This window comes from Aotus nancymaae, unplaced genomic scaffold, assembly GCF_030222135.1.
Source record: "Aotus nancymaae isolate 86718 unplaced genomic scaffold, 86718_ANA_hifiasm-v0.15.2.pri h1tg000058l, whole genome shotgun sequence".
NCBI classification, from domain to species: domain Eukaryota; kingdom Metazoa; phylum Chordata; class Mammalia; order Primates; family Aotidae; genus Aotus; species Aotus nancymaae.
Genome location: NW_026988472.1, coordinates 14,543,774 through 14,558,746, shown reverse-complemented (window position 1 = coordinate 14,558,746; position 14,973 = coordinate 14,543,774).

The window sequence follows — 14,973 nt, the reverse complement described above, 5'->3', positions numbered from 1 at the left end:
TTTCTCTTAAAAAGAGAAACTCTTTTTAACAGCGGACTATTAAAGCCCATTATTACCAGAGAGAGTCTATCCCCGCGTCATCTAAATTCCTAATCAACTCTTGCTTTCCAGAAAACTAAATTACGTCTACTCCTGTCAAGTGAACAGTTAACAATTTTGTTCCTCAGATTACCATAAACCATAAACTCTTCAGTCTTTGTTTTAAATTGACATTTTGACCAGACGCAGTGGTTCACACCTATAATCAGAGTACTTTGAGAGACCGAGGCAGGTGGATTATTTGAGGTCAGGAGTTTGAGACCAGTCTGACCAACATGGTGAAACTCCATCTCTACTAAAAATGCACACAAAAAAATTAGCTGGGCATGATGGCACGCACCTATAATCTCAGCTACTCAGGAAGCTGAGGCACAACAATTGCTTGAACCCAGAAGGCAGAGGTTGTGAAATGACTTCGTTGGTCTGGAGTAACACCAGAGGTTCGTTGTCTCCTGACCACGGAGAACAAGGACGCAGACACACAGAGTGAGGTTGACAGCAGAAGTTTAATAGGCAAAAGAAAGAGAACAGCTCTCTGCTGCAGAGATGGGTCCTGGAAAAACGGGTTGCCAAATCCGTGGTGAAATTATAGATGAGCTGGTGAGAAGGCAGTGTCTGAGTTATATAGGGTGCGAAAGACTGGTTAGACCAGATGTGCCATTTGCATAGGGTGCAAATCTCTGGCCTCGCCCACCCTAAACGTTTATTATGCCGGTGAGTTCTCTGCCTGAGCTGTGTCATGTTGCTCATGTCTTTTTACTGTACACATGGTAACAAAGAAAGGGAGGATGAAGCCTCCATGTTAGACATGCCTGGTAGCACTTTCCCATTGGCACAGCTGCCGGCATTCCCCATGCAAGCTTCCAGCTTGCCTATCTATGTTTGCAGCTCTATTTTTCAGGCTGCTCTTTGTTAGAAAAAAATAATTTATTGGGCTCCTTTTTATTGGAAGGGAAGCCTTGCCAGGGACCCTTTTGCCCTCACTATCTGCCTAAATAATTTCCATCTCCTGTATCACTTGAGCAGAGATCACGTCACTGCACTCCAGCCTGGGTGACAGAGCGAAACTCTGTATTCATAAATAAATAAATAAAGATATGCATTCAAAAGGATAAATATTTAAATGTTTCCGATGCTGACTGTAATAAATTATTGTACTTCTGAAGCAGAAATTATGTTCCTTTCCTCAATTTGAACAGTAAATGTGAGGCTATATTTTCGCTCTAAAGCTTACATTAGTTTGACTTTTAAAAAGTAGGTTATGGCCCGGCGCGGTGGCTCATGCCTGTAATCCCAGCACTTTGGGAGGCCGAGGCGGGTGGATCATGAAGTCAGGAAATCGAGACCATCCTGGCCAACATGGTGAAACCCTGTCTCTACTAAAATACAAAAAAATTAGCCGGTGTGGTGGCGTTCACCTGTAGTCCCAGCTACTTGGGAGGCTGAGGCAGGAGAATTGCTTGAACCTGGGAGGCAGACATTGCAGTGAGCTGAGATTGTGCCACTCCACTCCAGCCTGGGCAACAGAGAGAGACTCGGTCTCAAAAACAACAACAGCAAAAAGAATACTAAATATATTTTATATTACCTAAGAAACAAGGAGTGTAGATAAATAAATAAATAACGTTTTATGATAAAAAATGGATTAGGAAATACTGTTCAGCCATAAAAAGGAATGATATTTGGATACATGCTACAACATAGACAGACCTCGAAAACATTATGCTTAATGAATAAAGCAGAACAGAAGAACAAATATTGTACGAGTCCACTTAACAGGAGGTACCTAGAATAGATAAATTCATAGAGACAAGAAAGCAGAATAGAGGTTGGCGGTGGGGGGTGCTGGGGAAGGAGGGAAAGAAGTGTTATTGTTTAATGGAGCTGATACTGTGAAATATACATCTTGTTTTCCTAGTCCATTTGCTGGCCTGTGGCTCCCAAATCCGTTGGAATCTCTGGAGTGATAAGTGTCTTTTTTATGCTAATTAGTTGACTGCTGGCTGAGAACTCTTACATAGCTTTAGGATGGGAGCTGGTTTCACTGGAAAGACTAGGCATGATTAGGGGGTTGGAACTTTCAGTTTCATCCCCCAACCTCTGGGTAAAGGAAACCAGTTGGAGGTTAAGTTGATTGCCAATGGGCAATAGTTTAATCAATCATGAATACATCATAAAGCCTCCATAAAATTCCAAAAGGACTGAGTTCTGGGAGCTTCCAGATAGCTGGACACCTGGAGGTTCCTGGATGGTAGGGCATACAGAGAGGGCATGTAAGCTCCGCACCCCTTCCCACATGTCTTGCCCTACGCTTCTCTTCTATCTAGCTGTTCATCTGTATCCTTTGTCACACCCTTTATAATAAATGGGCAAATGTAAGTAAAGTGTTTCCTTGAGATCTGTGAGCCACTCTAGCAAAATAATCAAACCAGAGGGGAGAGTCAGGGGAGCTCTGATTTGTAGCTGGTTTATGAGAAGTTTTGGAGGCCCAGACCTGTGACGGACATCATGGGATTGAGCCCTCAACCTGTGGGATCTGACTCTATCTAATTGAATAAGCTGACACTCAGCTTGTGTCCGCAGAATCGCTTGTGGTATGTGGGGAAATACCCCTACACATCTGGTATCAGAAGTGTTGACTGTGTGAGAGTAGGGAAAACACTTTACTTTTTCCAGTATCACAACAAATGGGTATAGAGTTTACGTGGGGATGATGAAAGAGTTTTGGGTGTAGATAGTGGTGATGGGTATTGATTCATATCAAATACATGTGAATGTATTTGATGCTTCTGAATTACACACTCAGAAATGGTTAAAATGATAACTATGATGTGTATTTTACTACAATAAAAAAATCAATTAAAAAGGATCCAGACAGCCAGGTGTGGTGGCTGACACCTGTAATCCTAGCACTTTGGGAGGCAGAGGCAGGTGGATCACCTGAGGTCAGGAGTGCGAGACCAGCCTGGCCAACATGGTGACACCCTGTCTCTACTAAAAATACAAAAAATAGAGAGAGATCCAAGATGGCTGATCACTAGCAGCTCGGGCTAGTAGCTCCCAGTGAAGGCGCAGAGAACGAGAGGACGCCATACTTTCAGACGAATTTTTGTTGCTCACGGACCAAGAGATTCCCAGCGGAGGAGCCCCACGGGTCGCCAGGGCAACTCTTGTGGCTGGCGCAGCGGTTCTTGGTGCAGAGTCCGGAGATTCCTGGGCAGAAAAGCACCATCAATCTTAACACTGCTGTTTTGGCCAGCGCAGTGGACTGCTCAGATTTCGGCGCTGGGAATCAACAAGTTGGACGTCTGCTCAGAGACCTAGTTAGAAAGTCGGTAATTAGAAAGACGACAGAGGGATAAATATATAATGAAGGGAAGAAACCAGCCTAAAAAGGCAGAGAATACTCAAAATCAGAATGCCTCTCCCTCAACAGGGGATCGCAGTTCCTCATCAGCAACGGAACAAGGCTTAATGGAGAGCGAGTGTGTTCCATTATCAGAAGCAGGTTTCAAAAGGTGGGTGATAAGAAACTTCTGTGAAGTAAAAGAACTTGTTCTAACCCAATGCAAAGAAACTAAGAACCTTGAAAAAAGGTTTGACGAAATGTTAACGAGAATGGACAATTTAGAAAGGAATATAAGTGAATTGATGGAGCTGAAAAACACAACATGAGAACTTCGCGAAGTATGCACAAGTTTAAACAGTCGAATTGATCAAGCAGAAGAAAGGATATCAGAAGTCGAGAACCAGCTCAGTGAAATGAAACGAGAAGACAAGATTGGAGAAAAAAGGATAAAAAGGAATGAGCAAAGTCTCCAGGAAATATGGGACTATGTGAAAAGACCTAATTTACGTTTGATAGGTGTACCTGAATGTGACAAAGAGAATGAATCCAAGTTGGAAAATACTCTTCAGGATATCATTCAGGAAAACTTTCCCAACCTGGCAAGGCAGGGTAATATTCAACTCCAGGTAATACAGAGAACACCACAAAGATATTCTTCAAGAAGACCAACCCCAAGGCACATAATTGCCAGATTTATTAGGGTTGAAATGAAGGAGAAAATACTAAGGGCAGCCAGAGAGAAAGGTCAGGTTACCCATAAAGGGAAACCTATCAGACTTACAGCAGATCTCTCAGCAGAAACCCTACAAGCTAGAAAAGAGTGGGGACCAATATTTAACATCCTTAAAGAAAAGAACTTTCAATCCAGAATTTCATATCCAGCCAAACTAAGCTTTATAAGCGAAGGAAAATTAAATCTTTTGTGAACAAACAAGTACTTAGAGAGTTCACCACCGCCAGGCCTGCTTTACAAGAGCTTCTGAAAGAAGCACTATACATATAAAGGAACAACCAGTATCAGCCTTTCCAAAAATATATCAAAAAGCAAAGAGCATCAACACAATGAAAAATTTACACCAACTAATGGGCAAAACAGCTAGCTAGCATCAAATAGCAGTGTTAAACTCATATATATTCAAATTGGATAAAAAGCCAAAACCCATCGGTATGCTGCATCCAGCCCCATCTCACATGCAACGATACACAAAGACTCAAAGAGAAGGAGGAAGATTTACCAACCAAACAGAGAGTAAAAATAAACAAATAAATAAAAAGCAGGAGATGCAACTCTCGCCTCTGATAAAATAGACTTTAAAGCAACAAAGATCAAAAGAGGCAAAGAAGGACATTACATAATGGCAAAAGGATCAATGTAACAAGAAGAGCTAACGATTTTATAGATCGACGAAACAGAAAATTAACAAGGACTTCCAGGACTTGAACTCAGACCCGGAACAAGTAAACTTAATAAACATTTATAGAACTCTCCACTTCAAATACATAAAACATACATTACCACCTCACACCTATTCCAAAAGTGACTACATAATTGGAAGTAAATCACTCCTCAGTAATCGCATAGCATTTCATAGGTTTAAATGAAATATTGGTTGGCTGCTTGTTTGTTATTTTCTTCCCTTATTCCTTCCTGTCTACATCATTAAGTATAATTATTGGTATAAAAGAGGTTTTCAATACCCATTATTAAACTGCATTCTAGCCTGGGCAAGAAAGCAATACTCCCATTCTCTCTCTCCTTTTCTCTTCCTTTTTCTTCCTCTTCTTCATTCTTTTTTTCTTTCTTTCTTCTTTTTTTTCTTTTTCTTTCTTTCTTTCTTCCTTTAAAAAGAAAAAAGAAAAGAAAAGAAAAAAAAAAGAGTTCAAGACCAGCTGGCCAACATGGAGAAACCCCACATCTACAAAAAAAAAAAAAAAAAATACAAAAAATTAGCCAGGCATTTTGGTGGGCACCTATAATGGCAGCTACCAGAGAGACTGAGGCAGGAGAATCACCTGAATCCGGGAGGAGGAGGTTGCAGTGAGCCAAGATCACACCATTGCATTGCAGCCTGGGCAACAAGAGTAAAACTCAGTCTAAAAAAAAATGGCTGGCCGAGGTGGCTCATGCCTGTAATCCCAGCACTTTGGGAGGCCAAGGTGGGCAGACCACGAGGTCAAGAGATCAAGGCCAGCCTGGCCAACATGATGAAACCCGGTCTCTACTAAAAATACAATTAGGGTGGCAGGTACCTGAAGTCCCAGCTACTCAAGAGGCTGAGGCAGGAGAATCACTTGAACCCAGGAGGTGGAGGTTGCAGTGAGCCAAGATCGTGCCACTACACTCCAGCCTGGATATAGACACTCCATCTTGGGGGGAGAAAAAAGGATACAGACAAAAAAATGAATCAGGGCTTCTGGTCCAATGAGAAGAACACATACATAACACTCCATTCATATGACAGAAATTATACCTTTTTTAAAAAAAGAATAAATAATGCTAGGCATGAACTTAATAAGAAAAGTTCAAAACTATTTATATGAGGAAAATGACAAAGTTCTTCTAAAAGACCAAAAGTACACTTGAAATAATGGAAAGACATACCATATTATGGAATAGGCAGACCTGACATCATGAAGGATGTCAATTAGTTCCAAGGTAGTGTATACATTTAATGCAATCCCAGTAAAAATAGCATCAGATTTTTGTTTCCTGGAGTTGGTAGTTTAGGGAGAACAAGTAAGCAAGAATGGAAACACCTGAAAAAGATAAAGATGGGGCCGGGTGCAGTGGCTCACGCCTGTAATCTCAGTACTTTGGGAGGCCAAGGTGGGCGGATCACGGGGTCAGGAGTTCGAGACCAGTGTGACCAACATAGTGAAACCCCGTCTCTACTAAAAATACAAGAAATTAGCCAGGCTCAGTGGTGCATGCCTGTAGTCCCAGCTACTCGGGAGGCTGAGGTAGGAGAATCACTTGAACCCGGGAGGCAGAGGTTGCAGTTAGCCGAGATCGCGCCATTGTACTCCAGCCTGGGCAACAAGAGCAAAACACTGTCTCAAAAAATAAATAAATAAATAAAAAGATAAAGATGGCAGCTAGCCCTATCAGATATTAAAACACATTATTAACCCAAAGTATAAAATAAGTATCTATGAGTCCATACTGATATAAATAAATGATTGAATAAACAAATAGGGTATAAAAGACACATCTCACATGCAGTTATTTCATTTAATTTATGTGGATATTCTACCTTCAGGGAATTACAGCATAATTCCCCACTCTTTAAGTGTGGGCCTTGCATAGTGACTTTCTTCCAAAGAGTACAATACACAGAGGAAAAAAGAGTAACTTTACAGTGAAGAAACCTGACAAACACTATTTCAGCCAAGAGCTCAAGGTCAACATCAGCAATGATAAAATCATATTGGTAATATACGATCTTGATATGAAGTGATGTACCACTGTGGGCTTCCTACCCCAAATTCATAAACCCACTCCAATCATGAATATCAGACAAATTCCAGTAAAGGGACATTCTGCAATATACCTGACCAGTACTCCTCAAAACTGCCAAGATCATCAAAAACAAGGTAAGTTTGGCTGGGCACAGTGGCTCACGCCTGTAATCCCAGCACTTTGGGAGGCTAAGGCGGGTGGATCACCTGAGGTCAGGAGTTCAACGCCAGCCTGGCCAACATGGTGAAACCCCGTTTCTACTAAAAATACAAAAATTAGCCAGGCGTGGTGGCGGTCACCTGTAATCCCAGCTACTCAAGAGGCTGAGGCAGGAGAATCGCTTGAACCCGGGAGGCGGAGGTTGCAGTGAGCCGAGATCGTACCATTGCACTTCAGCTGGGCAACAAGAGCAAAACTCGGTCTCAAAAAAACAAACAAAAAAACAAGGTAAGCTCGAGAAACTGTCACAGTCAAGAGGAGCCTAGGGAGACATTATTATATGTCATATGTACAGTATCCTGGATGGGATTCTGGAATGCAAAAGGGATACAAGGCAAAAACTACAGAGATCTGAATGAAGTATGCACTCTAGTTAATAATAATGTATCAGTATTGGCTCATTCATTGTAACAAATGTACCATACTAAACGTAGGATGTTAATAACGGGAAACTAGGTGTGGAGTGTATGAGCACTCTCTTTCTTTTTTCCTTTGGTAATGCTAAAACTGTTCTAAAAAATAGTCTTTTGAGAAAAATGCTACTTGGAACATTTTTGTAGTTGTCACCTTGTGGCCTGCGCTAGAGGTTAACTGGGGAACAGACCTAGAAGTGTGGAATTGCTAGGTCATAGAATGACTTTGCTAGATACTGTCACATTGATCTTAAAATAGTACCAATTGTCATCCCCACCATCAGTGTATGAGAAATGTAATTCCACTCCACTTCCCCAATAACACGTGCATCCTCATTGATTTTTACTATTTTCAGACTTTCAATTTGTTTGTAAATCTGCTAGGTAAAAACATGACATGAACAGTTATTTTAAGTTGCACTTCTGTGATTTCTAGTAAAGTCATTTATCTTTCATCATTTACTAACCATTAGGGCTTCCTCATCTGTGTTTCCATGTTTTCTTACTCTGACCATGTTCCTATTTAGTGGCTAATCTACTGTCATCTTCATTTTGATTTGTAGAAGTTGTTATGTATTTTAGAGTATTTATATATACGTGTGTCAAATATCTCCTTATATCCTTGATGTTAAACCTTGTTTATGGTGTCTTTTATGATACTAAACTTTTAAATATTGATACAGTCAAAATTATTGTTTGTTTCTTTATGGTGTTACCAGCTGCAAATCTGTATGGGTTTGCATCAGATTCAATCCTAGCCTCCTTGGAGGAAAGAATTTGACCAAGGGGCAGAAGTCAGTTCAAAGTAGAGGGAGAGAACAAGGCAAATTTTAGAGCAGCAGTGAGAGTTTATTAAATAAAGTTTTAGATCGGGAGTGAAAGGAAGCAAACTATACTCGGAAGACGGCCAAGTGGGCGACTTGAGAGAGTCAAGTGCCCTATTTGGCCCTTGACATGGCATAGTTTTATACATTGGCATGGTTCTGGGGTTTGTGTTTCTTCTCCCTTGATCCTTCCCTTGGGGTGGGCTGTCCACAGGCATAGTGGCCTGCCAGCATTTGGGAGGGGCTGCATGTGCAGTGTGTTTACTGAAGTTGTGCGCGTGCTCACTTGAGGCATTTTTCCCTTACCAGTGGAGCAGTCCCAGAGAAAAGTCATGTACTGGTTAAACTCCACCATTTTGCCTCTTGAATCCACTTTGCCAACTCCTAAAATCTTATCAGGAAGCTGCTGATCACCAGCTCCAGGTGTTTTCTGTGTATTGGGAGACTGCCGTTCCCAGGCACCGGCTGTGACCAATTGTCATTTTAGAGAGACAGTTAACAACCACTTGACCATCACCTGATGGTCGCTTGACATTCCTGGGGGTGAGGCCCTCCCCTGCCCTGCTCTTGTCTGACTAGCTACCTTCTAGCAATGGTGTGTTGCTCCTTTGAGAAATCCATCCTGTTAAAATAATAAACCGTTCTCCTATATTTCCATCTGAAAAGATAAATAAGATAGTTTGTTTTTTAAAAAACATAAAGCCTCAATTTAAAGTGGAGTACTGGCACATGAGCATAACATTTAGAAATGAACCCACTTGCACATGGAAATTAGGCGTATAATAAAGGTAACATCTCAATACAATGGAGGAACGATGGTCTTTTTAGTAAATTATAATTACATAACTTGTTAGATAGAAAAAGATAAAAAGGGATCTGATAAATTCCAAATAGAGCAGAGATTTAAAAGTAAAAAGATTAAACCATACAAGTCTAGAAGAAATCATAGGTAAATTCTTTTATAACTCGGGAGTGCAAAAAAATCATCCTAACTAGGACTCAAAATTCATAAGCAAGAAGGGAAAACATTACTAAATTGGACCATATAAAAGTGAAAAAGAAAACTGCATGCTAAAATACATCATAAGTCCAAAAAAAAAAAAAGACAAATGGCAATTTGGGAAAATATATTTGGAAACTGCATCACAGATAAAGGTTTAATTTCCTTTATGTATTTTTTTTAAATAGAAAACAAAAAGGCCACCTACCCTCATAGAAAAAAAAATGGGAAAGAGAAATGAACACACATTTCAAGAAAAAGAAATGCAAATTATCCTTAAGCTTATGAAAAGATGTTCACTCTCACTGGTAATAAAAGAGATGCAAATTAAAGTTACACTAAGATACCATTTCTCACCTATCAGATTGGCAAAATTCAAGTTTAATAACACACTGGCTAAAGCCTCCAGTACAATGTTGAATAGAAGCAGTTAAAATAGACTTCCTGGTTTCATTCCAAATGTGCACACTATTTCATTATTAATATGATCCTAGCTCTAGGCTTTTTGAAGATACCTTTTATGAGATTGCAGAAGTTTCCTTCTAAGTTTGAGTCCGTATTTTTTATCATAAGTAATTGTTTAATTAAATGCTTTTTCTGCATCTACTAAATAGTAATATGGCCTTTTCCTTTATTCTGTTAATGAGGCAAAATACATTGATGAGTTTTTTTATGTTATGTATTTAAGGCACACAACATGATGTTATGGGATAAATATACATAGTAAAAAGGTTACTATAGTGAAGCAAATTAACATATCCATCATTTTGCAGTTACCCTTTTTTTTCTTGTTTCAAGAGCAGCTAAAATCTACTCATCTACCAGGAATCACAAATACAGCACAGTTTTATTAATATTACCTATAGTCCTTATATATGCTACTTTGTATCCTCTGACCTATATCTCCCCATTTCCTTTCCCACCCCCAATCCCTACACTGTAATCACTGTTTTGTTTTTTATCTCTCTATATTTACATGTTGGAACCTTTTAGATTCCCCATATTAGTGAGATCACGCAATATTTTTCTATGTCTGGCTTATTTCACTTTGCATAATCTCCTCCAGACTTATCCATGTTGTAGCAAATGGCAAGACCTCTTTTTTTTAGGGCTAAATAATAGTTCATTGTATATGAAAATATATACATATATTATCAGCTTTTTTATTCATTTGTCTATCAACTGACACCTAGGTTTTTTCATAACCTAAGTGAATAATGGCCATTGTGAATAACGCTGCAATGACTGTAGGAATTCTGACATCTTTACAGCGTGATAATTTCATTTCCTCTGGATTTACATCCAGAAGAGGAATTGCTGGGTCATATGATAGTTCTATTTTTAATTTCTTTACAAACCTCCATACTGCCTTCCATAATGGCTGAACCAATCTACATTTCTACCAACAGTGTACCATTTCTCCACAACATTGACTGACTTTCTTTTCTTCTCTTTTTTTTTGAGTCAAAGTCTGGCTGTGTCACCCAGGCTGGAGTGCAGTGGCACCATCTCGGCTCACTGTACCCTCCACCTCCCGGGTTCAAGCGATTCTCCTGCCTCAGACTCCTGAGTATCTACAACTACAGGTGCCTGCCGCCACGCCTGGCTAATTTTTGTATTTTCAGTAGAGAAGGGGTTTCACCAAGTTGGCCAGGCTGGTCTCAAACTCCTGACCTCAAGTGATCTGTCTGCCTCGGCCTCCCAAAGTGCTGGGATTACAGACGTGAGCCACCGCGCCTGGTCAGTAAATTGTTTTTTGAAAAATTTATACAATTCATGCAAATTTTTATATCCTGACCTTCCTGTTCTAACTGCATCTAAAGTAACCAAACAGGTGATGAAGAAATGTTCTTTTTTCCTAAAAAACCCATGTTTACAAATTATTCATTCTAGCCAGGCATGATTGCTCATGCCTGTAATCCCAGCACTTTGGGAGACTGAGGTGGGTGGATCTTGAGGTCAAGAGATCGAGACCATCCTGGCCAACATGTTGAAACCCCGTCTCCACTTCTAAAAATACAAAAATTAGCTGGGCATGGTAGCGTGCACCTGTAGTCCCAGCTACTCGGGAGGCTGAGGCAGGAGAATCACCTGAACCCGAGAGGCAGAGGTTGCAGTAAGCCGAGATCACGCCACTGCACTCCAGCCTGGTGATAGAGTGAGACTCCATCTCGGAAAATAAATAAAATAAAATAAAATAAAAGGTCTTTAAAAACTGTAACAGTGCTAGAAAACAGGTACCATTCACAGATGAAAAATTTTGTGAAGGCTGGTCGCGGTGGCTCACTCCTGTAATCCCAGCACTTTGGGAGACTGAGGCAGGCAAATCACCTGAGGTCAGGGGTTTGAGACCAGCTTGGCCAACATGGCGAAACCCCTGTCTCTACTAAAAACACAAAAATTAGCTGGGTGTGATGGTGTACACTTGTAGTCCCAGCTACTCGGGAGGCTGAGGCAGGAGAATCACTTGAACCCGGGAGGCAGATGTTACAGTAAGCAGAGATAGTGCCACTGTATGCCAGCCTGGGCAACAGAGCAAGACTCCATCTCAAAAAAAAAAAAAAAAAAGTGACATTCAGGACATCTGAAAAAATAGATTGGAAGAGAAATAGGACAGAAACCCACAGATCAGTCATCAGAAGGGTTCTTGTCAAAGAAGCCTTGGAGAAAGGGGGAAGGGGTCATATGGTTGCCTAATGTTCTGTATTTTGAAAACTTATCGGCATGAGTAGAGACACTTAGATTCCTTTCTCTTCACCATGCCCTTTTCTCCCTCACCTGAACAGAACTGCTGGCAGTAAAATCTAAGAATGCTTCTCTAAAGAAACTGGCCTCAAGGAGGGTGTCAAAACTGGAGTAAAATTGGCACTATTCCAGGGACAGGGAATTGGAAAAACAAAACAGCTGCATTTGCACGGATTCTGGGGATTGAGACGTGGACATCCTTCAGGGCCACTGATCACAGTGCCTTTCACGCTTCAGAGCTATTTGCAGGTTCAGGCTAAGGCTACAGTCCAGCTGAACTCACATAAATGGAACTGTAAAAAAGTTGCATCCGCCAGGCGCGATGGCTCACACCTGCAATCCCAGCGTTTTGGGAGGCTGAGGTGGGCAGATTACCTGAGGTCAGGAGTTCAAGACCAGCCTGTCCAATATGGCAAAACCCCATCTCTACTAAAAATACATATAAAAATCAGCCAGGCATCGTGGCGCGTGCCTGTAGTCCCAGCTACTTGGGAGGTTGAGGCAGCAGAATCGCTTGAACCCAAGAGGCAGAAACTGCAGTGAGCCAAGATCGTGCCACTACACTCCACACTCCAGCCTGGGTGACAAAAAGAGACTCCATCTCAAAAAAAAAAGTTGCATCCTTATTCAACAGTAGAGCGTTTGTCATAATAATGTGTAAAACTTCATAGGAATTTAATAAATTGGTAGACAAGAATGTGAAAAATGTGTTATAGAGCTAACTCCACATCTACCACAATAGGAAGTTCAAGTCATTTATCATAATAGGAACTCTAAAAAATATGGTTGCTGGGCGCAGTGGCTCACGCCTGCAATTCCAGCACTTTGGGAGGCCGAGGCGGGTGCATCACGAGGTCAAGAGATCGAGACCATCCTGGTCAACATGGTGAAACCCCGTCTCTACTAAAAATACAAAAAATTAGTTGGGCATGGTGGTGCGTGCCTGTAATCCCAGCTACTCAGGAGACTGAGGCAGGAGAATTGCCTGAACCCAGGAGGCGGAGGTTGCGGTGAGCCGAGATCACGCCATTGCACTCCAGCCTGGGTAACAAGAGCGAAACTCTGTCTCGAAAAAAAAAAAAAAAATAATAATAATAATAATTGTATAGAGCTGGGCAAAGTGACACACATCTGTAGTCCCAGCTACTCAGAAGGCTGAGGTGGGAGGTTTGCTTGAGCAAAGGCTGTAGTATTCGATGATCACACCCGTGAAAAGTCACTGCATTCCAGCCTAGGCAATGTTAACAAGACCCTGTCTCTTTAAAAAAATTGCATAGAATTCTATCATTTGAATATGACATAATGCAGTAATAATAACAAAAACAAGGAGAGAAGACAGGCTCTATCGTCTTCATCTTTCATTATAGGGAACTAGCAGATAGCTAAAGTTGGTAAATAAAGACTGAAAAATTAAAGTATAATATTTAAAATAAAGGCAACCACTAGAAAAACTAAAAATCTATTAGTAATCAAAAGAAAGAGAAAACAATGAATGTACACAAAATTCCTCTCCTTCCAGAGTGGACATTCAGTATATACTATCCAAACTAAGATAATAAAAATAAGTATATTAAGTATATATTTTAAAAGATTTTTTAAATTATTTTTATTTATTTATTTTGAGACGGAGTCTCACTCTGTTGCCCAGGCTGGAGTACAGTGGCACAATCTCGGCTCACTGCAACCTCTGCCTCCCAGGTTCAAGCAATTCTCCTGCCTCAGCCTCCTGAGTAGCTGGGATTACAGGCATGCACCACCATGCCCAGCTAATCTTTGTATTTTTAATAGAGACAGGGTTTCATCATGTTGGTCAGGCTGGTCTTGAACTCCTGACCTCGTGATCCAACCGCACTGGCCTCCCAAAGTGCTGGGATTACAGGCGTGAGCCACTGTGCCCGGCCATTTTTTTTTTTTAATACAGATGGGGTGGGGGTGGGGAAGTCTCACTTTGTTGCCCAAGCTGGTCATGAATTCCTGGCTTCAAACAATCCTCCTGCCTCAACCTCCCAAAGTGCTAAGATTGCAGGTGTGAGCCACCATGCCTGGCCTCAAAAAAAAAATGTGTTTCTTAGTATTGGTTGTTCCATAAAAGGGAACGAGGATGGGCATTAATGTTATACCTTTCTGTTATCACAAATGTACCTACTATTATAAAAAGATATTCATAATGTATAACTGAAAGTAGCTACTTACTAAATAGGATATAAACTATGACTCAATTTTTATATAATATACACATACATGATCATACACAGGAATAAAAAGACTCCAGGATCTGAACAATAAGTATCCCTAAGTATATCGTAAACTTCCTATCTATTCTTTATGTTGATTTTTCTATAACGAACATATTTCATTCATATTATATTTGAAATAAGAAAACAAAAATCATCTATTTTTGTTAGGGGGTAATGGGAAGATTATCATAAAATTAAAAGTCAATCAAAATGTTCTTACATATCTTTCAAAGCCTCTGCCTCAAAATAAATAGACTCCATATACCCAACTTTGTTTTTGTTTTTGTTTTTTGAGACAAGAGTCTCGCTCTGTTGCCTGGGCTGGAGTGCAGTGGTATAATCTTGGCTCACTGCAACCTCCGCCTCCCGGGTTCAAGGAATTCCTGTGCCTCAGCCTCCCAAGTAGCTGGGATTATAGGCACCTGCCACCAAGCCCAGCTAATTTTGGTATCTTTAGTAGAGACGGGTTTTTGCCACGCTGGCCAGGCTGGTTTCAAATTCCTGACTTCAGGCGATCCGCCTGCCTCGGCCTCCCAAAGTGCTGGGATTACAGGTATGAGCCACCATGCCTAGCCTCTATATACTCAAGTTTTAATAAATCTTGCAAATAGCCTTTATGCCCTCAAACATAAACATCTCCATTTTGTCAAAGGCAGGCTACGTAAGCTTTTCACTGCAACCAAATCC